The sequence below is a fragment of the Vulpes vulpes genome, chromosome 16 (genome assembly GCF_048418805.1).
Source record: "Vulpes vulpes isolate BD-2025 chromosome 16, VulVul3, whole genome shotgun sequence".
NCBI classification, from domain to species: Eukaryota; Metazoa; Chordata; class Mammalia; order Carnivora; family Canidae; genus Vulpes; species Vulpes vulpes.
The window spans coordinates 38,050,092-38,077,167 of NC_132795.1; the positions used below are offsets into that span (position 1 = coordinate 38,050,092).

General features: G+C 38.8%; 1 long non-coding RNA gene and 1 other non-coding gene across 2 annotated transcripts in view; one reads left to right on the forward strand and one right to left on the reverse strand.

The window, feature by feature from the left end:
• LOC140595843 (uncharacterized) overlaps positions 1–27,076 on the forward strand; it is a 295,277-nt gene that overhangs the window by 180,099 nt on the left and 88,102 nt on the right. The window lies entirely within an intron of this gene.
• LOC112922425 (U6 spliceosomal RNA) lies at positions 600–706 on the reverse strand. Its single transcript, XR_003235436.1, has one exon. It is a non-coding gene; the product is annotated as a U6 spliceosomal RNA (small nuclear RNA).

Here is a 27,076-nt window from a genome sequence, read left to right on the forward strand (position 1 = left end):
CTTCTTTGCCAATTTGAATGCCTTTAATGTCTTTTTGTTGTCTGATTGCTGAGGCGAGGACTTCCAGTACTATGTTGAACAGCAGTGGTGAGAGTGGACATCCCTGTCTTGTTCCTGATCTTAGGGGAAAGGCTCCCAGTGCTTCCCCATTGAGAATCATATTTGCTGTGGGCTTTTGGTAGATGGCTTTTAAGATGTCGAGGAAAGTTCCCTCTATCCCTACACTCTGAAAGGTTTTGATCAGGAATGGATACTGTATTTTGTCAAATGCTTTCTCTGCGTCTAATGAGAGGATCATATGGTTCTTGGTTTTTCTCTTGCTGATATGATGAATCACATTGATTGTTTTACGAGTGTTGAACCAGCCTTGTGTCCCGGGGATAAATCCTACTTGGTCATGGTGAATAATTTTCTTCATGTGCTGTTGGATCCTATTGGCTAGTATCTTGTTGAGAATTTTTGCATCCATGTTCATCAGGGATATTGGTCTGTAATTCTCCTTTTTGGTGGGGTCTTTGTCTGGTTTTGGAATTAAGGTGATGCTGGCCTCATAGAACAAATTTGGAAGTACTCCATCTCTTTCTATCTTTCCAAACAGCAAAAATATGGAACACTTCACGAATTTGCGTGTCATCCTTGCGCAGGGGCCATGCTAATCTTCTCTGTATCGTTCCAATTTTAGTATATGTGCTGCCGAAGCGAGCACAGATTTTATTTATTTATTTTTTATGAGAGACACAGACAGAGAGAGAGGTAGAGACACAGGCAGAGGGAGAAGCTGGCTCCATGCAGGGAGCCGGATGCTGGACTCCATCCTGGGTCTCCAGGATCATGCCCTGGGCCGAAGGCAGGCACTAAACTGCTGAACCACTGGGGCTGCCCCAGCTACACCATTTTAAAACTTCTAATCTAGAGAAGCTGCGAGGTAATAGATGCACACTGTTTGAAGCCCCTGAATCTGTGGTAATTTGTTATGCTACCTAGAAAATTAATACATTAGACAAAAATAAAATTGATAGGTCTCTAGCCAACATAATCAAAAATTTAAAAAGGACATACAAATTATAAAATCAAGAATGAGAGAGGTGACATTAACACCAATTCTAGGGATCCCTGGGTGGCGCCTGCCTTTGGCCCAGGGCGCGATCCTGGAGACCCGGGATTGAATCCCACGTCCCGCTCCCGGTGCATGGAGCCTGCTTCTCCCTCTGCCTGTGTCTCTGCCTCTCTCTCTCTCTCTCTCTCTCTCTCTCTGTGTGTGTGTGTGTGTGTGACTATCATAAATAAATAAAAATTTAAAAAAAACACCAATTCTATAGGTATGTATTTAAAGAATAACGAGGGAATTAAAACAGCTTTAATGACAATGAATTCAATAATTTAGATAAACAATTTTTCTTGAAGGGCACAAGCTACCGAGCTCTTTTAAGAAGAAAAGAATAATCTGAATAGTACTATTTCTATTAAAGAAATATCCTTTGTAGCTAAATAGCTAAACTGTTACTGAATCCCAAGTTCAGCCGCTTGTTGCTTGAAAGGCCAATCAATACTCAAGAGACTAATTTTGATTGGAAAAGAGTCTGAGCTTTATTCAGAGGCCAGCCACCTGGGGAAAAGGCAGACTCTTGTCCAGAAGGCAACTCCCAGGTTTCTCCCTGGCCCATGGATTTTTAAAGGAGTTTAAGGCAGTTGATCATTAAAGGAGCACAGTGGTCAGCACCATTTCTTGATTATGTGCAGACGCCATGGTGCCAACTACAAACACCATGTCAGTGCTCAGGCGGTGGTGTGAAGAAGTCAAGTTCTTGTTTCGTGATATGAAGGAGTACTCTGTTCTTCCTGCAAATGAGGGCAAGGTCTACACATCATAAGGAGAGGTTAGTAGAATCATCTGTATGACCTAAAAAAGGAAAAACATTTTGCTGAAAAAAAAAAATGCTATGCTAATCAAAAAGCTGTGGCAGCTTAAACAGAATCACTGGCCTCTGCAGCCTGGGAAAGTTCTGGTCCTTCACTCCTCATGGCTAGTGGTTTGTCAGCTACAGATGCAGGGACTTAGGTCAGTAAATAATGAGTGTGTTACCTTGAGGCAAGTTAACCTTCAGACCAGTTGGAGCGCTGTTACAAAACTCCAGGCCCTGACGACTTCCCTGGTGAGTTCTACCAAACAGGGAAGGAAGAAAAGTATCAATTCTACACAAATACTTAAAGAGATTTTAGGAGAAGGAAATGCTTCCCAACTTATTCTAAGAGGTCAGCATTACTTAAGTTTCAAAATCAGACAAAAAAAAAATATTATTAGAAAAGGACCAATATCTTCATAAACGTACCAAAGTTATTTTCAAAATTTTTGGCAAATTGAATGCAACACTATATAAAAAAGATAAATCATTATGACCAGGTGGGGTTTATCCCAGAAATGAAAGTTTGATTTTGTCAAGAATTTTGAAAAGTTTTGAGATTGTATCCTACTTGTAAGCTGATGAGTTAGCCTGGCACATTTTCACAAGTACTGGCACAAGACTCAAGGCTCTTTCAACAGAGGCAAAAGATCTTAATACTGCAGAAAACGTACCCAAACTTGTTAGCTTCGGTGTCTTTTGCTTTCAAAGCCCCTACAGAACTGTTTCAGGGAGGGCTATGGGCATGAAGTAGGTTTGCATCACATCTAGGGAACCCTGAACTTAGGGAATCATTATCTTTTGTAATTGGCTTTAAGTAAGCATGACCAAACTTTGTCCTACAGAAAAACATTGCCAGTAAACAAAACTGAATTTTGCTCCAGTGAGAAACACTATCACTATCTTCCAAAACTATTTACCACACAAACACCCTTGAAAAGAGAGTCTAGAACAATAGGGCACTTGGTGCCCCTGTTCCCAGAATGTGCTGGAATATGAGAGGCCTATGGAGAATTCTCTCCCAGCAGTTTTTACACTCAAAAACTATTGACTGGTTTGCCTTTGTTTAGGCAAAAATTATTATTTCATAGGTACAACACCAAAAACACAATCCATAAAAGAACTAATAAATAAGGATGCCTGGGTGGCTTAGTGGTTGAGTGCCTGCTCTTGGCCCAGGACGTGATCCTGGAGTCTGTGGATCGAGTCCCACATCAGGCTCCCTACATGGAGCCTGCTTCTCTCTCTGCCTATGTCTCTGCCTCTCTCTCTGTGTGTCTCTCATGAATAAATAAATAAAATCTTTAAAAAAAGAACTAATAAATAAATTGGAGTTAATCATAATAAAGAATAGCTGTTCTTTGAAAGACACTGTTAAAAAAACAAAAAGCACAAGCCCCTGAAAGAAAATATTTGCTAACCATTATCTTATTTCAAAATCAGAAAACAAACTAACCGATGAAACATGGCCAAAAGATCTGAACAAATAGACACTTCACCAAATAAGACATGTGCATGGCAAATTGTACTCTAAAGGATGTTCAAGATCATTAGTCCTTCAGAAATATAGCTAGAAACTATAATAAGTACATTGCACACCTAGTAAGATGTCAGCCGTTGCAAGATTGACCATACCAGACACTGGAGAAGATGAGGAGCAACTCCTGGTTGGAATGTGAAATGGCACAATGACTTTGGGAAAGGGTTTGGCGGTTTTTTAAAAAGTTAAGCACACACCAAACGTATTTTTAGAACCTATAGGAAATCTACCTTTGTCTTTGACGTGGCTATTACATATATCTGTGAAATTTAAATGAGCTTGCCCAGAACTGATGGCAATGCAAATGATTCTTGTCTATGGTCATACAAACGGCCTCTGTCCACTGGAGAGGCAACTGTCCCATGGGTAGAAAGTTTGGGATCCATTTGCAAGTCTATTTCAGTATTCCTAATCATAAAGGTGTGTGTTCTTTGGATTTTCCATTGAAACAGTTGTAACATCTTTTCTGGTTTGCTCATTTAATTAGCATTGCAAATAAAAATTTTTATGTGCTCATGTTACGGCCTCTTGAGAGTCTAGTTTTAGCTTTTCTTGCAAATTATTTTTAACAGCATGCTGTTTTGTCTGCAGCATTTGACTGCCTTTAAAAACCCTTGTTAAGAATGTCAACTTTGTTCCAGTAAGATTATGTAAACTCCAGGCTTCTCTATTAACCCAGTTTTCCAGATCGAGTTAAATACTCTACCTAGAATGTGGTACTTTTCTTATGGATGGTACCAGTGTAACAGACCTAGACTTTGCTGTCCTAGTTCTGAGGGGTGGAATTTCAGGAAACTAGTTCTGCAGAAATGATACGATGAGATTGTGTGCAAATAGCCAGAGTTAAGGTTGAGGGAGCTTTGGGAATCTTTGACCCCAGTAAGAGACTCACAGCAGGGAAAGGAGCCCTGCTTTGTTTAATTATGTTTCTGATAACTAGGGAGACTGATTATGATCAAGTTACTCATGTATCATGTGGGGAAAAAAATGGCTTCTTTCCCAATATCATTCATTAACCTATAACAAATGACCTTTGCAAATTCCTTTTCCCTGGAATATTGACAAAATCCTCATTCAGATATTTTTGCCTCTGTATCCTATCATTGACTTTTTAGCTAATGTCCCTTAGATCAGATCGCTGTGGTTCTGACATTTGCTGTGGTGCATTTAATTTCTCCTAAACATGTGTTTTGTTGGCCTACAGCAATAATAAATCAGGGCCTAAAATTTATTGTAGTTTCCAAAATTGTAAATATATCTGGTAGTCCAAAAGGGGATAATTGTTTTTGTTACATGAGAATTCCGTAGGGGAGTTCATAGCAGGGCCATTGTTATCGTTTCTTAGATAAAATATTTAATCTGTTCTCTTCTAATTTAGCCAAAAGACTGATAAAAACTCCCTTCTGAGATATATAATGTCGGGGAACATAGACAATGCCAGCTTTTCAGTTACAAAGAAAATTCATTTTATTAATTATCCTTGGAATGGCAACTGATCTGAAAGTTTTACTCTGAAATGATTAAGTAAATGAGTTTTAATGTTGCTTCATTCTATCAAGGAAAGAGTACTGAGATAATTAACAAAGCCACTCCTAATTTGCATTTCTAGAATTCAAAGGGAGAGCAGATTTTTCGGATGGAGGGGGAACCCATGTTCAAATTCTGTTACTTATCTTTGTGACAGTAGGCAGTTTCTCAATTTTCTATTTTTTAATCTAGTAAAATAGGAATAATACCTATTTCTCAGGGGGTTTTGTTTGTATGTGTCTGTTGGGGCTTTGGCTGTTTTGTTGTTGTTTTTAGATAAGAGAGAATGCATATAAACCATAAAGAGTCTGGAAACGTTTTAATAATTATTATGGAAATTTAATTTTCTTATAGTTTTATGGGATTTGAGGCATTTATGGTTTTTCTATATTATAAGATTAAAAACAGAGGTAATAACTGTTTTAGTATATTTTTCCCCTGAGAGAAAAATAGATCCATAAAACATATTCAAATTGGGAAGAAGGATACAGAATAATAAATAAACCTAGGTCATAGCTAAATTACCTTAGGATCCTGGGGAAACTTGCTCCAGAAAGGCCCCAGGCTAGATCTAAGTTCTTGGTAAAAATTTAGCACTCTTAAAGCTCTTAGGGACCCCAAAGTCCTTCCTAACCTCGAAGAGGCCAATTAAACAAGCATATATGAGAATTAATCTTTTTTAAAAACAGAAGTCCGTTTAAAAGCAAAGGGCAGGCAAAACTGAGAATATATCACAGTTCTTTCTGTATCTACCTTTCCAAGACTTTGCCCTGGGTACAGGATCCTCTCCATGGCTATGGTTCTGAATGTTTGCTTCTACACTTGATACAAGGACAATAATGTATTGGGATGAGAAATTATCAAACAGATTTGTAGCTACCTGGATGTGGTAGGTCCCATGATTACTGGCTCATAGAAGACACCAAAAACAAGGTCCAAGTACTATTAGAATCCTGACACAACGTTTGGATCTAGGAACTAGAGATCCCTAGTTGCAACAGCCCATCAACTGGGTTAGGCATGATACTTTGTGCATGGTTCCAGTTTGGCCAATTTCTAGGTTCCTGATAGACGTAGAAATAAGTAACACCTACAGCCACAGAAATTTGTAGAATCTCTGATATTTTTGGCCTTTTTTGTTTTATTTCAAATTTTTGAAGATATCCCTTTGTTATATGTTAACCTGGCATAAGAACCTCAGACATCTATTATATCACATTCATCTAAAAAGACAGATTTGAACTTCACAGAGCACCTATTTACAAGGCTGATTACTACTTCGTTGACATTGCCCTGCCCATGCTTATATCCAAGACATCTTCTGATTTTAGTTAATTGAAAGACAATAATAACAATCAGTATAAGCAATAGTACATGTATGAGAAGTGAACATTTCAAAGATCACTATCAGATCAATATGTGTTTAATCTTATAGTAAAAATAGTCATTGATTCAAACATAAAGATGTAAGATTCGTTGATTTAAATACCTTTCAAATGAACTATTGGGACTTCATCAAGATAAGAAGCTTTTGCACAGCAAAGAATACAGTCAACAAAACTAAAAGACAACCTACAGAATGGGAGAAGAGATTTGCAAATGACGTATCAGATAAAGGGCTAATTTCCAAGATCTATAAAGAACTTATTGAACTCAACATGAAAGAAACAAACAATCCAATCATGAAATGGGCAAAAGACATGAAGAGAAATCTCACAGAGGAAGACATAGACATGGCCAACATGCACATGAGAAAATGCTCTGCATCACTGGCCATCAGGGAAATACAAATCAAAACCACAATGAGATACCACCTCACACCAGTGAGAATGGGGAAAATTAACAAGGCAGGAAACCGCAAATGTTGGAGAGGATGCGGAGAAAAGGGAACCCTCTTACACTGTTGGTGGGAATGTGAACTGGTGCAGCCACTCTGGAAAACTGTGTGGAGGTTCCTCAAAGAGTTAAAAATGGACCTGCCCTACGACCCAGCAATTTCACTGTTGGGGATTTACCCCAAAGATTCAGATGCAATGAAACGCCGGGACACCTGCACCCCGATGTTTCTAGCAGCAATGTCCACAATAGCCAAACTGTGGAAGGAGCCTCGGTGTCCATCGAAAGATGATGGATAAAGAAGATGTGGTTTATGTATACAATGGAATAGGACTCAGCCATTAGAAACGACAAATACCCACCATTTGCTTCAACGTGGATGGAACTGGAGGGTATTATGTTGAGTGAAGTAAGTCAATCAGAGAAGGACAAACATTATATGTTCTCATTCATTTGGGGAATATAAATAATAGTGAAAGGGAATTTAAGGGAAGGGAGAAGAAATGTGTGGGAAATATCAGAAAGGGAGACAGAACATAAAGATTCCTAACTCTGGGAAACGAACTAGGGGTGGTAGAAGGGGAGGAGGACAGGGGTGGGGGTGAGTGGGTGCCAGGCACTGAGGGGGGCACTTGACGGGATGAGCACTGGGTGTTATTCTGTATGTTGGCAAATTGAACACCAATAAAAAATAAATTTATTATAAAATAATAAAAATTTAAAAATAAGTAAATAAATAAATAAATAAATACCTTTCAAAAAACATCTTTCAAATGCAAATCCCAAGATAATTGTCATTTTCTCAAAAGAAAAATTAATTTAGAGATGAATACTGATAGCTAGTTTTATACATTGGAAGCTGTACAGGGGCAGGGTTACTACATTCATCTAATTATTGTTTCAACACAAATTTAACTGAGCCCCCAGCATATAGGATACTTTGTAAGAGTTTGCAGCCCCACCTATGCCTGTAGATCAATGGGAAAGGGAGGAGAAAGCTGAAATCAGTATGACAGCAATAAAGGAATTAATCTTGTTACTGAGGCTAAACACCCGCAGGCCAGCTGGGTGGCATGGGTCAGGTAATTATAGGATAAGCGGAGTTGTGACTAGGAGGTTCACTTCGGCTGTATGGCATAGCAGCTGAGGAGAATGGTACAGAAGATGAGTTTGTTCACCCAAGGTTACAATGAGGAACAAGCCCTAAATGAAGAACTGTCAAGACGTCGGGCAGACTGGCCTACCAAAGAGAGAAGTGGGTTACTGACAACAAAGTTAAAGTCCAACTGGACAAGCAGGCTTAACCTGGTTGTTCCAGAGAAACGGAGAAAGAGAAAATGCCAGATCTGGAAAATTCAAGATCATCCTGGGCATATAGGAACTGGGTTTAGAGCAGCAAGACAATTCTGAACACCCCCCCCCCCCCCCCACGTGATAGATTTGACTCTCTGGAGAGAAGCCCCACTAGGGTAAACCAGAACTCTAACTCAGGCCTGAACTCACAGGGAAGAACTTTAGAGAAGGGGAAGAGGAGTCGAAAGCTGATGCTGCCATGAAGTCAGGTTGCTTTTGTTTTGTTTTTTAAGCCATGTTCATGTCTGATAGTTAAGTGTCAAATTTATTTTGCTTTAAATTACCTAATATAACATGCCTCACAGCCTTCACATCAATCCTTATTCTGTGAATTCCTTGTTGTGGTTGACAAGTACAATAAGTATTGTTGCTGCAGAAAACCGGATAATATCGAAACCCAAAATTGTACTTAGCACCAGACAGTCCCCGTATACCTTCTTCCCTTTGTTTCTCTTAGACATAAAAATCTTTCTAATGAGGGAAAAAATTTTTGCCTCTGGAGGGAAAGAAGTCCATTGCTTAATAGATCAAAATTCAATCTCAATCCCTTTAGCTCCAATATTTTTTACTCATTCTAAAACCAAAAAATTCTACAGCAATAAAGGACGTTGGAAATAATTTTAGTTCAGCCCTTCATTTCAGAAAACCAAAGGCAGAATAAGAACCAAGCCACACCATACCAAATAAGGAAAAATTTTTTCTTGACTAATTTATTAACAGATATATAAATACGTCTGATAAAAATGTAAACTTCTACTAGATCACACCATCTCATCTACAATGTATATGGTAGTATTCTTCTGCTGACAATTCTTTTCTTGTGTTCTATTTATATGAGACTGTGCTTTTGTGGTTATTCTGTTATATAGTTAATACAAAGTAGCTGTGAGATCGGTTTTACAGTGAAATTATATATTATATATATTATATTATATTATTATATATTATAATGGTCTGCATACCATGAAAACCAGTGGCCCTTCACTTCCATCACACATGAGGATCCTCTGGAGAGTTTAACAAACTACTCCTACCTGGTCCCACCCCCTGAGGTTCTTTTTGAAATGGTCTGGACTATAGCCCAAGAATTGGGATTGCTAAAAACTGCTGTAAAGAACCATAAACTGCTTTTATTCCCCTTTTCTCTTTTTAGCTTTTATTCTTATTGAATATAAACATTTATATTATTCTTGTTGAATAGAAACATTAAGTGCTATAAATTTCCTTCTATATCACTTTACCTATACCCCACTATTATTATTTGTGGTATGTTCATTTTTTTAAAAAATCTTTTTTTTTGAACAACTTTTTCTTTAAGCACTATTTATTAAGGAAATAAACCTTTTCGTTTGATTTGTAACTATACCACATGCATACCAAAATTGCCTTTGCATTTTAAATAGTTTTTTCTAAATTGTACATATTAAATAAAACACGATATGTATATGATAATAGAGATAATAGAAATAATTCACTTAGAAAATGAATAATACTTACAAAACACTATTCTGAGAACTAAGCTGCATTGAGCTTTATTTTGAGCACAAGTTTGGTCTCATAAATAAATATCATTGGTTTTTTAAATAATAAATGAGATTAGAACTCCTTTTGAAGAGAGGTAATGTTAAAGAATCCCACGTTTTCTGGTGTATTTCTGGAATGCCAACAGTTGGTTCATTTGAAGTTTGAATTAGCCTTAAAGGAATTCACCTCTATTTTCAGAATGTGAGGGTGGATTAAAAACAAAAACAAAAACAAAAACAAAAAACTCCAGCGTATAGATGAAGAGCCTCTCAAAAGCACAGCCAATCGACCTCATATTGGACAGGTTGGTAAGAACAGAACCCAGTTGCACAGGGAAGTAGGAAGGCTACGGAAGCAAGCTTTCAGCCACTGCAGTGCTTGGAAAACCTTCTTCTGATGTGATGACTCCTAAACCACTTTCCGGTAACTGGATCATTCTCACAATTTTACCCATCATCTCTTTTTGTCTTGAGGGTCTGGATTTCTCTTTATTTACTTCTTTGACTAGAGATGTCATTTCCTCCGTTAAGATCAAGCTTGTTCCTTTTAACTTTCCATCTGTATCCACCACGTTCTGTATTTTTAATGACTCTTGTTGTAGGCTGGTATCTTCTAAGGATGACTCAGTATCTAAATATTCCTTGGGAGCAGAACTAAGCATGTCAAAAAATTGATGCTTCACCTGAATTAATGCAGCAGGTGTTTCTGAGCCTCTCACCTAATGCAGGAGCCTGAACAAATATAACAGACCCATCAAAAAGCCAATGACAGATACACACAACACTGACTCCCACTGGAGGCTACGGTAGACCAGGCCTGGTCTCATGTCATCCGGCAGCAGCTCTGCTACCACTTCTTGTGACTTTCCCAGAATCAGCCGAAAGCTGAGCTCCATAGTGGTTCACAAGCCCTTGGTGGCACTGAGGTCCCCCACAGAGTCCCGCTGGGTAGTCATAGTTCCAACAGCCTCCAACAAACTGCAGAGAACCCCCTAGAGTTCTACCCGGAACCCAACTCACACTGGGAGAATCAAGCAGTCTACCAGTAGAGCTGGTCAGAGTGGAGGTACCATTACTTTTATTTATTTATTTTATAAATTTATTTTTTATTGGTGTTCAATTTTCCAACATACAGAATAACATCCAGTGCTCATCCCATCGGGTGCCTCCTCAGTGCCCATCACCCAGTCACCCCCACGCCCCACCCACCTCCCCTTCCACCACCCCTAGTTCATTTCCCAGAGTTAGGAATCTCTCCTGTTCTGTCTCCCTCCCTGATATTTCCCACTCATTTTCTCTCCTTTCCTCTTTATTCCCTTTCACTATTTTTTATATTCCCCAAATGAATGAGACCATATAATGTTTGTCCTTCTCCGATTGACTTATTTCACTCAGCATAATACCCTCCAGTTCCATCCACGTCGAATCAAATGGTGGGTGTTCATCTCTTCTGATGGCTGAGGAACATTCCATTGTATACATAGACCACATCTTCTTTATCCATTCATCTGTCAATGGACACCAAGGTCCTTCCACAGTTTGGCTATTGTGGACATTGCTGCTAGAAACATCGGGTACCATTACTTTTAAAATGTGCTTTCTGCCATCGTAGCCTCTCTTTTCTCTTTCTCTCTCTTAACTTTTTATATTATGAAACATTTTTTAAGAATTTTATTTATTTACTTGAGATAGAGTGATAGAGAGGGCACCAGCGAGGGGATGGGCAGAGGGAGAGGGAGAAGTAGGCTCCTTGCTGAGCAGGGAGCCTCGACGATGGCTCCATCCCAGGACCCTGGGATCATGACCTGAGCTGAAGGGAGATGCTAATCTGAGCCATCCAGGGGCTCCTAATTATGAAACATTTTAATAAAGTCAATACACATACTGCCAAATTCACACATTTAAGTGTACAACATGATGACTTTTGGCAGGTTACATTTATGAAAGAAATGCTCCAATCTAGACTAGAGCCTGTTCATCACTCTAGAAATTTCCCTTGTGCTCCTTTCCCTTTCATTGTGCCTTAATCTCCCTCCCCAGAGGCAATCACCATTCTGATCTCAATCACCATAAATTAATTTTGACTGTAATCAAACTTCCTATAAATGGTAGCGTGCAGAGGATAGTGCAGTACACTCAATACAGTGTTTCTGAATTCCATTCATGTTGGTGAGCAGAATAGTATTTCACTTTTTAATTTCCCATTATGCCACTGTATACTCGATTCATTTTCATTCCTATCCATTTTCCTATTGGCAGCATTTTAATTTCCATTTGTCTTAGGGAAATACCTAACAGTGAAGATGGCTAACATGTAGAAAACTGCTAGGGAGTTTTTCAGAGTGGTTGTGCCATTTTACAGTATTATCTTCAATGTGTGAGGGGTACGTTTGTTCCGATCTTCACCAATATTTGTTTTTTTCCAGTCTGTTTTTAAATATTAGCCATTTTTATACATATGAATTGGTCTTATTGTTTTTAATTTACCTTTTCATGTGCCTATTGACCACTCTATAAATTCTTGCACAAAAGATTTATTTGCCTTGTTTTTTAAAAAAACCATGAAGTATTTGTCTCACTTTCATTGATTTATAGAAGTTCTACATAATATATCCTAGTCATAAGGGTATATGTCAGCTACATAAGATAAAAATGTATACTTTCAATCCGTGGATTTCAGTTTCATTTTCTAAATGGTGTTTTTTTATGTGCAAGAGGTTTTAACTTTGATAAAGTCCAGTTTAACGCTCTGCCCCTCTTAATGCTTAGTGCCTAAGTCCTAAGATAATCCCTGTCTACCCCCAAATCATAAAGATATTCTCCTACCTTTTCTTCTAGATGTTTCATAATTTTGACTTTAATGTTTTCATCTTGCATTATTTTTTGTGTAGTGTGATGTAGGAGTCAAGCCAAGGCTTATTGGCTCCTTTACTCTTGAGTATGGGTCACATTTTCCTAATTTGCATGTTTGGTAATTTTCGTAATATTCTGGATGTTGTGGATAATATATTGTAGGAAATCTGTGCTGCTGTCTTCCTTTAATGGATGATCTGTGTTACATGGCAGGCAGTTAAGTCAATCCTTTTGATTAGGCTTTTTTTTTTTTCCCTTGGTATAGGTGTATTTGCTTTTGTCTTTAGTCCTAGTAGATGGCCTTTCCTCTTCAGGGTGAACTTTCTGGAGTTTCAGTAGAGTGTCAGAGGTGCCCTTTCTGTTCTCAGCACAGATGAGCTGGCTGGGGAGCATCCAGACAGCCCCAGCACTCGTCTCTCTCTAATGATGCCTTTAGCTTTCAGCCCTGTAATAGCTACCCTCTGTTATGCCTCCCTGATCTTGGACAAGATCTTCCAGGTAGACTGCCACCCCCATACCCCACTTTCCCCCAGCTTCCCTCTCTGGCACCCTGCCTTATAAATTCCAGCCTTCTCAGCAGCCCATTTTTGCCTCCTTAGCTCAGGGAGACCCAGTGTTCTGCTTGGATTGCACTCCTACCTTGCTAGTTCTGACAAGTGCCCCTACCTGAGAGCCAGGCCACACCTCATTCGTTTCTACTCTCTCAAGAACCTCAGTCCTGGACTAAGACTGAAAACAGTCACCCCATAATGCTTTATGAAGTGATATAGTTTTGTGTTTGTTTTATGGGTTGAATTATTTGTACCCCTCCCCCCACCAAGCTGAATTCATATGTTGAAGTCCTAACCCCAGTGTTGTTGCAGATGTCATTAGTGAAGATGAGGTCACACTGAAGTAGGGTGGGACCCTTATTCCATTTGACCAGAAAAAAAAGAGAGATTTGAAGGCAGGCAGGCAAGTATACACAGAGGATGCCACGTGAAGTGGAAGGCAGAGATCTGCAAGTGAAGGAACACCCTCAGAAGCCAAGGGAGAGGCCTAGAACACATAGTGCTCAGAAAGAACCAACCAAGGGTGCCTTGATTTTGGACTTCTACCCTCCTGACTGTGAGACAATAATTTCTATTGTTTAAGCCACCCAATTTGTGGTCCTTTATGAAGGCAGCCCTAGCAAACTAATACCGTGATAGAACAAGTCAGGCACCAATAGCTCTACCCTCAATGTGAATTCTTAATGCTACTTGTGGGCCCATTCCTCTGGGGCACTCTGGGTAAGGCCTGGCACCCCACACTCTTATCTTCAGCTCTGGAGCTCTTACAACAGCTGCTGGTATTCACAGGAGGACACAGGGAAGACTTTAAACTATACCAGAGCCCCATTTCCAGAGATTTTGTCTTCTTTGGTCTGGTATGGGTCCTGAGCTTTTTCATGTCTCCCAGGTGACTCTACTGCATAGCCAGGATGGAGAAGCCCTGCTCTAAGCCCTGTAGCAGAAGTCAACTGCCCATTTTCCTTGCAACCTACCTTTGTTATAGGCTTGTACTTTAGTAATTATTGTTATAGCAGGTGGGAACTGCATTTATAATATCCTTCATTAAAATAATGTGTCAGCTTTAGAAGTTAAAGTGGTACAAACTTAATTTTATTCATTAAAAAAAAAACAACTAACACAGGTTAGACAACAAATATTGAGCTCTTCCCATGTTATAGCTATTATTCAACTTGACACAGCAATGCAGTGGTAAGAAAGGCAGCCAGGGCTCCTGGCCTCAGGAAGCTTAAATCATTATGGATGGAGGCACACAATAAACCGGCAGACAAATAAATAGTATGGATAATTTATAAAGAAGATAAAATAATGGAATGGAATAGAGTGACTCAAGGAACTTTACAAGGAGGTCCAGGGGTTGCCTCTCAGAAGAGGTAACAGCTGCACTGGGACCAGAATGAAGAAAATGAGCTTTACGGAGATCTGGGGGCAGAGCTTTCCCAGCAAAAGACACAGCCAGAGTGGAGGAGAGAAACAGACCTGGCATATTCGAGAAATAGATGGCTGGTAGGAATCCACCATATGAAAACAAGAGAATGAGACAGATCCCATACCAGGTGGAGCTTCATAGGTGGAGCACAAAGATGTTCATGCTCTAATATCTGAAACCTGTGAGTATGGCAAAAGGGACTTGGCAGGTGTAATCAAGCTTAAGACCTTCTGAGAGAGAGAGAATATTCTGGATTAGCCAGGTGGGCCCAATCTAATTACACGAGCCCCCTGAAAGCAGGACACTTTTCCCAGCTAGGAGCAGAAGAGGTGAGGCGGGATGGCCATCCGAGAGACAGAAAGCCAGAGGAGGAGGGACAATGTGATGCAGCAGGCAGGCTGCCTCGAGTCGCTGGAAGAGGCTCCTGGCTGGTAACCAGCACAGAACAGAGACCTTAGCCATCCAGACTCAAGGAACTGAAATCTGCCACCAATTCCTCAGAAGTAGATGCTCCCCCAGCGGGTCCAGGTAAAGGCCCAGGCTGGCCAAAATCTTGCTTTTTACCTTGTGCAACCAAAACAGAGGCATTCCTCAGACCCACCTGGACTACTGACAGAACGGAGAGATAATAAGTGTGGGGTGTCTAAAGCAGCTACTTTGGTAGACCGCTTCCCGTGGCAGCAACAGGAAACCAAGATAGAATTTCAGTCGGTTATTTGTTTTAGTATGGGGTAAGTTCCAATGGAGTCAACACTAAAGTAGTCATTTATTTTGGGGCACCTGGGTGGCTCAGTCAGTTAAGCATCTGACTCTTGATTTCGGCTCAGGTTGTGATCTCAGAGTCATGAGATCAAGCCCCACGTAGGGCTCGTGCTTGGCGGGGAGTCTGCTTGAGATCCTCTCTTCCTCTGTGCCTCCCTTCCCTCAAGTAAATAAATCTTTAAAAAATAATCACTATGCAACGGACTTAGCTACAGGGTGGAGTCCAAACCTGTCAATTATCAAGCCAAAATTCTCTCTTCAGCAACAATACTGCAGACACAGAAGTGGTCCAAGTATTTTGTTCCCTTAGATCAGTTTTTGCCTCTATTTACAATTGGCATTTTTATAATCTCTACTTTTTCACCCATAAATTTATATTTATGCTTGTCCCAGCACAAGTCAATTTGTACAGGTACTTAAGATGGTTCCACTGAAAATGTTAAGTAAATGCCAAGTGAATGTTATCATAAAAAGGAGGTAGACCTTGTCCGCTAATACTGGTAGGAATGTCTGCCAGCCATTTCTCTTACAGTTTTGAAATTAAATAGTCCTAAGACACCATTGCTTCAGGCAAGAAAATGTAAGAACATAAAAATAAAGATACAGTCTTTGGAAATAAAATTGGATTTCAACATTACTTTCTCCTCTCATGCTTTGTTGCTTAACAAAGGAGGACTTGAAAGTTGAAAATAATTCTTTCCTTATTTGTTAAGGCCATCGTGGTTATTGGGAGGAGGCATATCATGTAGGATGTGTTTTCATAAAGATAACAATACTGGAAAGCCAATTTGTCAGCAGTGCACCTAATGCTGATTGAAGAACTCTCGATTTCTCAGGGGAAATCAATTTTTCCTCCCAAGCAAATTCGGTTCTGTGACAAACTACCTTTTTTTTTTTTCCTTCTTCTCCTTTCAGGTTTTTGGCCATAGCTTTAATGAAGCAAAATTCAGAGCTCTACTTTGTCTCTTAATAAACTTAGGCTGATTCAAGCTCTCTGAGAGTGGGACACTACTGTTAAAAACAAGACAACAGGGATCCCTGGGTGGCTCAGCGGTTTAGCGCCACCTTTGGCCCAGGTTGTGATCCTGGGAACCCGGGATCAAGTCCCACATTGGGCTCCCTGCGTGGAGTCTGCTTATCCTTCTGCCTGTGTCTCTGCCTCTTTCTCTTTTTGTCTCTCATGAATAAATTAAAAATTAAAAAGACAACAGGCCCAAAATGGAGTCACTTAGGCTAAGCCCCACATCAGAGAAACTGAGACTTAATACTCAACTTATAGTTCAGGCCTTTCCCAGGAATGTAATCTTAAACCAATCAATCTGGAATTACCTTGTCAACACTAGAGAAGTCACCTGCCTGATAGACCCCTGCCATACCCTAAAGCAAGGTGACCTTGCCACAACTCATCCACTTTTTGCTAGTTTAACTTCTCTTGTCTCCCTGTCTTCTGCTCACAAAAATCTTCCATTTTGTACAGCTCCTGAGAGCTCCTTTTTCTATTCTAGATGAGATGCTACTCCACTCATGAATCATTGAATAAAGCCAATAAGATCTTTAAAATATACTCAGTTGAATGTTGCCTTTTAACACTACAGATAATTACAAAAGTCAGCAAAGGGCAAACAGTTTATATTTCAATGGAGCATGATGCGGTTGCTTCCATAATTGGATGCAGGAAAGTGGGGACACTGAGGAGCAGCTGACAGGCAGGCCTCCTTTCCAGCTGGTGCTTCTCACGTCCTGATCCACAGGAGCATTGGTAATCCGGTAGAAATGGTCCTCGTTTCCACAGTATAAAAGCACGTGTGATGCCTGGACTGAATTGTTCTCTGATTAAAAGAACCAACAGTGAGATTCATCAAAGTACGTTCGTTTTTAGTCCTTAAAAAGCCACTGACAAAGGTGTCAGTGGGGATATTTGAGGAATCATGGGAAAGGTTGTTTTCTTAGGCTGGCATTCCCAGAGGCCTTGAGTCCTCAAGATCATTCTAGGCTGCAGGAGAGTATCTGACCAAAGTGTTTAAACAGAGATTTTAAAGACCCGTAAATTGCATTCTTTTCTTCAACAAATTATTTATTGAGTACCTGCTATGTGCCAGGCAGTTTTGTAAGCAATAAGGATACAATGATGAGCAAAACAAGATCTTTGCCCTTGGAAAACTTACAAATAAATCAATTAATAGTTAAGATAACTTCAGTGATGATTCGTGCTATGAAGAAAATGAAGCAAAGTCACAGAGTGACCGGAATGTGGGTAGGTCACTGTCAGCTAAGTAACGAGATCGATTCTCTTGGAAAGTAACCTTCCACAAAGACTTTCATGAGGAGGAGGAGGGAGGCGTTTAAACATGGATCTTGGGCAGGGCTTTCCAAGTAGAAATAATCCCAGGTGCAAAGGCCTTTCTGTCAAAGGACAGAAGTTACATTCAAATGTGGTTAATGGGAGGGAACCCAAGAGTTTGGTGTTTGAGACTGAAAAAATGGGAATCAGATTTTCTGAAAATTGTGGGCCATCATGAGAAATTTCCGTTTCATTGTAAATGTCACAGGAAATCATAGGCATTAAGCAGAGAGAGTTGCATCTGATTATCTCTTACCAAAGAGCTTTCTGTTGTGTGGTGAACAGGCTGCAGGATGATTGTAAGGAAGTAGAACATTAAAGCAATTCCACTAAAAGGTGCCTTGGACAAGGGTGACTGTGGCGTGAGCACTAATATTAGGTGCTTTGATATTTGATAAAATCAGAAGGACATCGGGTTCCCTAACCACAAGTTCCCCCCTCTCTCTGCCCCCGTAGATAAGGTCCCTCAGCCAAACCACCCTCCTTATCAGACTAGACCCAATTCCTGCTTATCCCTGAGTAGCAACTTTTGATTCTGCAGAACCAGGGGACACCTCACCATCTCGCTACCCCAAGGCTTGTCTCTCTCAGTTTCTACCCATTCACTCTGCTCCCAAGCACAACTTCTGTGTGGTCCTGCGTGGTGTTCCCTGTGCTGTAAGTCAGTACATGTGACTAATAAACTGTTGTCAGTCTCATCTGTCCGGTGTTGGGTGTGATGTGTGTGGCCATCCCTAGAACCCCAGGGTGGAAACCCCTCCCTCACCAACAGAATAAAGAAAAGGCTAATAAAATAGTGATAACACTGGAGATGACGTAATGTGGAGATCATGAAATGTGAAGTGATCAGTTATATCCTAGAGGTAAAGTTGATAAGATTAACAGGTAGATTTGAAGGAGACTCTTAGGGCTTTTTTTCCCCTAGCTTTATTGAGAAAAAATTGACCTATAACATTATGCAAATTTAAGGTGTACAATGAGGTGGTTTGGTACAAGTATATTTGTGAAATGCTTACCACAGTAGGGTTAGTTAACATGTACTTCACCTCACAGAATTACACACTTGATTGTTATGGTGAGAATATTTGAGCTCTAATAGCACTTTCAAGTATAGAATACAGTACTGATAACTCTAGTCCCCATGCTCTAGATTAGATCCCTAGAAATTATTCATCTAATAGCTGAAACTTTATACCCTTTGACCAACATCTCCCCATTTCCCCCACTTCCCAGCCCCTGGAAATCACCATTCTGCTTCCTGTTTCTATGAGTTTGGTGCTTTTAGAGTCTACATATAAGCGAATCTACATATAAGTGAATACATCGCAGAGTATTTGTCTGGTTTATTTCACTTAGCATGGTACCTTGCAGGTTCATCCATGTTGTCACAAATAGCACGATTTCCTTCCCTTTTATGACTGAATAATATTCCTTTATATATATATATATATATATTTATTTATTTATTTATTTATTTATTTATTTATTTATTTTCTTTAGAAAGATCATATTTTCTTTATTCCTTCATCCATGATGGGCACTTAGGTTGTTTTCATGTCTTGGCTAATGTGACTAATGGCTCAATAAACATGGAGATGCAGATATCTCTTCAACCTAGAATTCTCGTTTCCTTTAGATATATTCCCAGATGTAGAACTGCTCGATCATATGGTAATGTCTTATAGGATCATATGGAGATCCCCGCCAGCGTTTTTTATCTGTCTTTTTGATGATAGCCATTCTGACAGATATGAGGTGATGTCTCATTGTGGTTTTGATTTGCATTTCCTTTATGATTAATAATATTGAACACTTTTTCATGTACTTGTTGGCTATTCATTTATTTTCTTTGGAAAAAAATGTCTATTCAGGTTCTTTTCCCATTTTTAATTAGATTAAATGTTTTTTGTTTTGCTTTTGAGTTACATGAGTTGTTTATATAATTAGGATATTAACTCCTGATATATGATTCAGAAATATTTTTCCCATTCTAAGTTCTTGTTACTTATCTCTGTTCTCTCATATCTCTTTGAGCATCCTTAGAACAATTATTTTATTTTATTTTATTATTTTTTTTAGAACAATTATTTTAATTATTTGACAGGCATTTTCTGGATCTCCATCTTTTGGGGATCAGTTACTGGAGGTTTCCTGTGTTCCCTTGGTGGAGTCTCATTTCCTGGATTCTTTGTGATCCTTGTAGCCTTGCATAGATGTCTGTACATTTGAATAAATAATCAAAATGAAATTGTTCTCGTCCTTCCTTCCCTCCCTCCCTCCCTGTAGTTACTCTCAGGTTTTTTGTTCCACTGTGTTTTGAAGTTTCTTAATGGACTGCGGAGCTCTCCTACTGCTGTTCTCATTCATGGATGGCTGTCTCATTGTTAATTTTTGCAGAGGGATGGAGGCTGGGGTGTCCTACGCTGCCGTCATGGTGATGTCTGACTCCCAGATATTGTTTTGAAAAATTGGATAAATGACAAATAACTGAAATGGCAAAGACAAAGATCAGAACAAATATGATGGGGGAAAACTAAGACTTATGTTTTGACAGGTTATATTTGAGATGTTTAGTTGATATGCAAAGGGTGCCCAAGTGGAATAATTAAATAGGCAGGTGGACATTTAAATCTGAAGTTTGGGAACCTTACAGATCTTTCAACAGGTCACATTACACTGTAGATACTATAGACCAGGGAGATTAAGTGACCTGATCAAGACCAAAACTTAAAAATGGCAAATATCCAGACTCCAAATCCAGTGCTTTTTCCATTAGACACATGAATCATGAAACAAAGAAAATCTATCTGTACTCTCTTCTACTAAGCTTCATGTAAGTTGGGAAGGGTAACTTGGAGGCTGGAGGAACTTGCAAGGATGGAGCTGTATAATGATAGCTGACTTCTCTTCAACAACGTGACAAGTAGCAACAAAATGAAGGGCTAACTGACCCTAAATATAGTGGGTTTCAGCATGCACAAATTTAACCTTCAATAGCTTAACCATTTATAAGTGACTGATTCCCATGATAGGTTGTGATCTTGCTAAGATTACAAATTTGCATCAAGGTGACGCTTATATGTGAAAGTAAATCTTTTCACTAGTGAGTGAGCCTAGTTTTCTGCCTGGTATCTACATCTCAGCTTGGCTTTGTTACTTCTGCTTGTCTTGTACATGGAGACTTTTAGTAAATGATAAAAATTCAATTCTAAAATACTCTATAATCAAAAACAAGCAACAAAAATCAAAGCTTCCATAAAGAAAGAAGTCCAAATGATTCAAACATAACTTCAGCATTGTATTTATGAAATCTAAGATTTGAAGGAATTATTAAAAGTTTTTATTGATCCCTTATTGCATCTTATAGGAAGAATTGTTTGCCATCATGGTGTTTGGAATTACAACATTCTAAAATTTACTCCTTTCAAATATCAGGAGTTCATACTATCGTTTTTTGTTTGTTTTGTTTTTCAATGCAGGAAATCTCTTGATTCTAGGCCACAAAGGCATCCATTTATCAAGAGAAAATTTTAAGACATGCATTAAAATAGGAAGAAATGAAGGCAAACTGAGCATATTTGGTGGTGTAACTTTCAGTCTGGTGTGCTCTGTTGGCTGTCCAATACTGGCAATGGTCCAGTATATAGAACACTTGTTCTGGTTTCAACAGTCACTTTAACAGGACTTACAGATCATGGTAGTTGATAATTTGAACCAAAAGAACATGCTGCTATAAAGAGAATTTTAGAGGAAAAATGCAAAAATACAAATCTTTGCCTTCTTAGTTAAAAAATAGAAAACTCAACCCAGCAGTAAACTTTGGAACTTGAGGAAACACACATATAACAATGGAAAATTAAAGGCATAATCTCAACAGGTGCAAGGGATTCTGTATGGAGTCCTGAAGTCATAAATATGAGATGAGATGGCGGTAGCTTGGTACGGGCTCACCAACACCATTATACAAACTGCTGCTAATAAAATCTGTCCCAGAACAAGGGAGGTGAGCATGTTTACCCACACTAATCTACATTTAGAAGATCTTCCTGGTTCAAAGGTTAGACCTTGAGCCTACTATGCACATAGTCCAGAGCTGAACTTTTGATTCTGAAGGTAAGGGTAATGGGGAGGGATGAATAGGAAGGTGCTAAAGGGAAAGATGATAGTATTTACCTGGACTTAGTGTGTGTGTGTGGGGGGGGGGGGGTTATGTGTGCATATGAGAGTGTGTGCATTGAAATTTCCTTCCTAAATGAAAGGTGGCACCCACTTCCTATGAAAACAATGCAAACAATCTGGAAATACATTAAGTAAATAATTGTCCTCTCTTCCAAGTAGTACTTTCAAAAAGAACACATGGTGTACATTTTCACAAACATTTTTCTCTGTGATTTTACATAAATGTATACGTGTTCACATAAGAATAAAGAGAGGGGCTGAGTGAAATAAGTCAATCGGAGAAGGACAAACTGTATGTTCTCATTCATTTGGGGAATATGAATAATAGTGAAAGGGAATATAAAGGAAGGGAAAAGAAATGTTGGGAAATATCAGGAAGGGAGACAGAACATAAAGACTCCTAACTCGGGGAAACGAACTAGGGGTGGTGGAAGGGGAGGAGGGCGGAGGGTGGGGGGGAATGGGTGACGGGCACTGAGGGGGGCACTTGAGGGATGAGCACTGGGTGTTTTTCTGTATGTTGGTAAATTGAACACCAATAAAAATTAATTAAAAAAAAAGAATAAAGAGAGGGATAAAGAGCTTTTTATTTCTTTCCAAAGGTGGGATGATACTGCATATACTGTAGTATGTATGCTTCTCTGTTTTTACCTTACACATTGTGAACACCATTCCGTGTCCTTACATGGAAATCTGCATTTTTAAATGTTCTCCATACATAGAATAAGTATTCCATAGATTGAATGTACCATAGTTTATTTAAAGAACTCCATATAAATAGGCCTTTATATTGTTTCCAATTTTTAGCTATCAGCATTATAAGCAGTGTTGCGTGGGAAGCTTATATATCTGTGCATGCTAGTGTGAGTATTTCAGTGTGTTCGTTTACACTGTGAATGCAGAGATAGGACCAGCATCTGCTGCCTCAGAGTCTGATCCCTCTCCCCTCTCCTGGGCCTGGCACCTGTAAAAAGAATTCAGGACCCACAGGCGGAGAGGGAGGCTACCCTTCTGACATAGTGTGGTAGTCTCTAAAACCCTTCTTGCCAGAACTCATCCCTTCCCTGATCTGCTCAGAGTCTGGAATTCCCAACACAAAACTAACATCCTACGTAGCCTTCTGCATCCCCTCTCTAGTGGAGTGGGGGCCTTACAAAATGTGGGAGTGGTTAATCTCTTTAGATAAAATGTTGGTAGGAATTTACAAATGTAGTTTAATCAGCCTATCATTTCCATTTCAATGCTTGATGAAAATCTATATAAAATTTTAGTCTATTTTTCTGTCCTTGTGATCTTAGAGGGTAAGATTAAATCACTTTTTCAAACCTTCCATGTTGAGAATAATCATTCATAAAGAAATACCGTATTTTTCCTGATGTATAACAGCTTGGTATTTTGGATATGGTGGGCTTCTTTTATGTATAGTGTCTCCCCTCTCTCCCAACTATCCAGTGAGTCAGACAGGGCATAGAGTTTTATATATAAGAAAATTGAGACTCAGAAATGTTAAAGGACTAACCGAGGACACATGAAGAGAACTGTCAGGATTTATCTGTGATGTGAACATCATATACTGGGTTTAGAAGAATTGGGAATGAGACTGAACTTGAACTGATCTTAGGAGGTATCTTGAGAGGTTGGATATTGGGAGTTTCCTGGTATCTAAATACTGTTGTTTTCTCTGTGCTTGTTTCTTAAAATATAACAATGTTTACTATTTTTCTATAAATCAAAGTGTTTTTAAAATTATGTTAATTAAAAGCACATGATGCTTGGGCTACGGTTTTCCTCCACTACATACACTGTGACTAAGTATGGATATATGTGAGTTCGGCGCTAGTGGATATGTCAGCCAACTTAAGAGGCAAGTCTGTGGGCCAATGGCAGTAACGTTAACAAGAGCTAACCGTTCCAATATTGTGTGTGTTGGTCATCCATCTGAGATTTATTCATGTCAACTCATTTAATCCTCCCAATAGCCCTAGGAGATGGATATTATTACCATCTCCTTCTTGTATATGAAGAAAAGGGAGTGCAGAACCTTTAGTAACTTGTCCAATAACATTGAGCAAGCAAGTGGCAGAGCTGACTTATAAACTTCCTTGGTCTGACTCCACCTCCTGGCTCTTAAATCACTGGGCTATCCTGCAAGGTCAGAATGGCAGTTTCCCACTGTCCTGCGTCATTTTCAAGTGCTTCAGGAAGCAAACACTTCAAAACATAACTTGTGGATAGTCAGTTCAGTGTAAACATAACTCCAACCAACCCAGAGAAGCCAAAAAAGACATTTGTAAAGATTGAGACAATTTCCTCAAGACCCCTACTCTTAGGTGAATCTGACTTAATCTTACTTTCCTGTGGACCAAGAAAAATAATGGAATTTATTTAATTTTATTAAATAAATATTCCCAAGTAAGTGAGCTATATAATCTACTCATCCTTACCCACTGGATCAAATTTCATCTAAATATGGCCTTTAGGACAACATTCTCCCTTTATCTCCTAACGAAAGTTTCAGTTACAGGGTCAGAAGACTTCTGTTCTTTTCCTCTTGAGACCTAATAGGCTTTACTATGTTTTTATTAGCAGGAGTCATAATTTAAAGGCATTTTTCTTATGTAGTAGTTCATATTTTAACAAGCTGAGACTTAATCTTAAAGGTGACACTAAAATTTAATGAAAATTTCTCGTGTATATTGAAGTTATGGTATATAGTCGTAAGCTACACTTCCTGGGTTCAAATCTCACTCTGCCACCTACCAGCTCTGTGCTCTTGGAAGAATTACTGAATTGTTTTGTGTCTTGTCTTCTTCATCTATAAAGTAGGAATTTTGATATTAGCATCAGAGTTCTCCAGAGAAACACAACCACTGGGATATACATAGATATCTATAGAGAAATTTATTATGAAAGATTGGTACACGAGATTAGGGAGGCAAAGTCCCACTCACTATCTGCCATCTGCAAGCTAGAGGCCTGGGAAAGCCAGTGATGCAGTTCCAGTCCAAACACAAACGCCTGAGAACCAGGGGAGCCAGTGATGTAAGTCCCAGTCCAAATCTGAAAGCCTAAGAGCCAGGACTGCTGATATCTGATGGCAGGAGAGGCGGATAACTCCACTCAAAGAGAAAATTCTCCCTTCCTCTGCCTTTTTGTCCTATTGAGGTCCTCAGTGATGAGATGACATCCTCCTGCATTGGTGAGGGCAGGCTTCTTTACTAAGTCTCCCAATTCAAAAGCTAATCTCTTCCAGAAACACTCTCACAGACACACCCAGAAATATTGTTTTTTCAGCCATCTTGTCATCCCTTAGCCCAATCAAGTTGACACATAAAATCTGTCACACATACCTCTGGGGTTGAGGATTTATTGAGTGCTTGCTATGTTGACCACTGTCAAAGCCCTTATTCTATTATTCTTTCAATTCTCACAACTCTAGAAGTACCAATACATTATTCCCAATTTAAAGATGAGAAAACCTAGGCACAGAATAATTGAGAAACCTAAGGAGAAAATAAAAATTTTCTCTTAGTAAATTTTAGATATCTGGTTATAAATCTGCAGTCTTAGTCACTGCCACAAGCAGCATTCTTGAAAATTAGCACCAAACAGCAGCAAATTTCTAACCCACTTTACAAAAGTAAACATGCTTTCCAATGGTTTTCCCACTCTGACCTTCTGTCGGTAAGCAGACAAGTCAACCCTATTCTGCTATTCAGATGGTCCTGGTGTCCAGTCCACATAGATCATGATTAAAATGACTCAAACATCTGTTTGATTTACTACTGTAACTCCAGCTCAGTCAAATCCTTTCATCTGTTACCAGATTAACACCAATTGCTATAATAGGTGCCTGGTAAGGGCTCATGAGAGAACAAAACTCCTCGTTAAAAACTCATGCAGTGACCGTTTTTAGAATCACTGGAAAAGTCTTCTTTCTTCTAAGATAAAATTTATAAGAAGCCTTTAGGAAAGAGACTAAAAAGTAAAATGAAACCATGAATATTCCACATCTCAAGGATTTTTTATGGTTATTTATGGTTTATTATTTTTATGATTACTTGTAGTTTATTTTACAGATTATAGTTATTTATGATTAACCTATAGAGAATTATTAATTTTATGGTTTATTCTTTATGGTTAATTTATAGTTATTTATGGTTAATTATTTATAGTTAATTTTACAGAGAAAAAAGGCAAAAATGAAAATTGACATTCATATTTGGGATGTGGAAATACTTTTTCATTACTCTAAGCTTTTAAACCAGAATAAGAAAAAAGACCAACTGAGAGGATAAGACAATTCTTCAAAATATTCTTCAAATGAGCATTATAGCCACATTGTGCTACTCACTACAATCAATCTCCATTTTCTTTTTCACTTTTGATAAATCCAGTTAACTGTCCCCAAGCACAGTATGTTGAATGTTATTTGAAGTGAGTCAACTGCTTTCAAGAAAAAAGCTTTAGTTTTTAAATATTTTCTTTAGATTCAATTTACCAACATATAAAAGCTTTGATTTTAGACAAACTGTGAGAAGCTATTTTTAAAAGGACCAACTACTGAATGAATACTAAATCTTGGTCAATCTTTGTGATTACTTTATGTTTTGTTTTTTTCCTTTAACAAAGAAACATGCTCTTTGAATAAGGCTTTAAAAAAAAAGTGACAACAATGTTTTCTGGGCTGATGAGACTTCTTTGTTTAATAATGCTAATCAGATCTTCTAAAGGAACATTTCAACTCCTCATAGCAGGAAGACTTCATCTAAACTTCAAGTAGGCAATCGCAGACATGTGGTGACTCGAGAACTTCTGAAACACATATGACCTTCTGAAAAAAGCATGGAGAGGGTTAAATTATGGAGTCTGGAGTCTCAAGATTTGAAGGAATATAATGGTCAAATAGTGCAACCAATCATTCCGTGTTTTAATTCCTTTTCTCTATGTCCCCAGTATGTCCCCACCAGCTATGAATCACATCTTGATGATAAGAAACTGCTTTCTCAAGGTTTAAATGATACACAGTCATTCCTTATGAAGACTAATTGTATTCAATAACTTTTCTAGATTACAGCAAGTATTTGATTCATATATATATCATGGGTGTCTAGTAAAACATGGACACAAGAAACGCTCAGTGAAGCCGGTTGAATTGAATTGAAATGAATTTCCTTGGCTCATATACAGTTTTGCACTCTAGTCAGTTGTGCACATATTTTGTTTCTCCATTAGATTGGAAACTCTGTGAGGGAAGGCATCTTGTTTCATATGTCTTTAT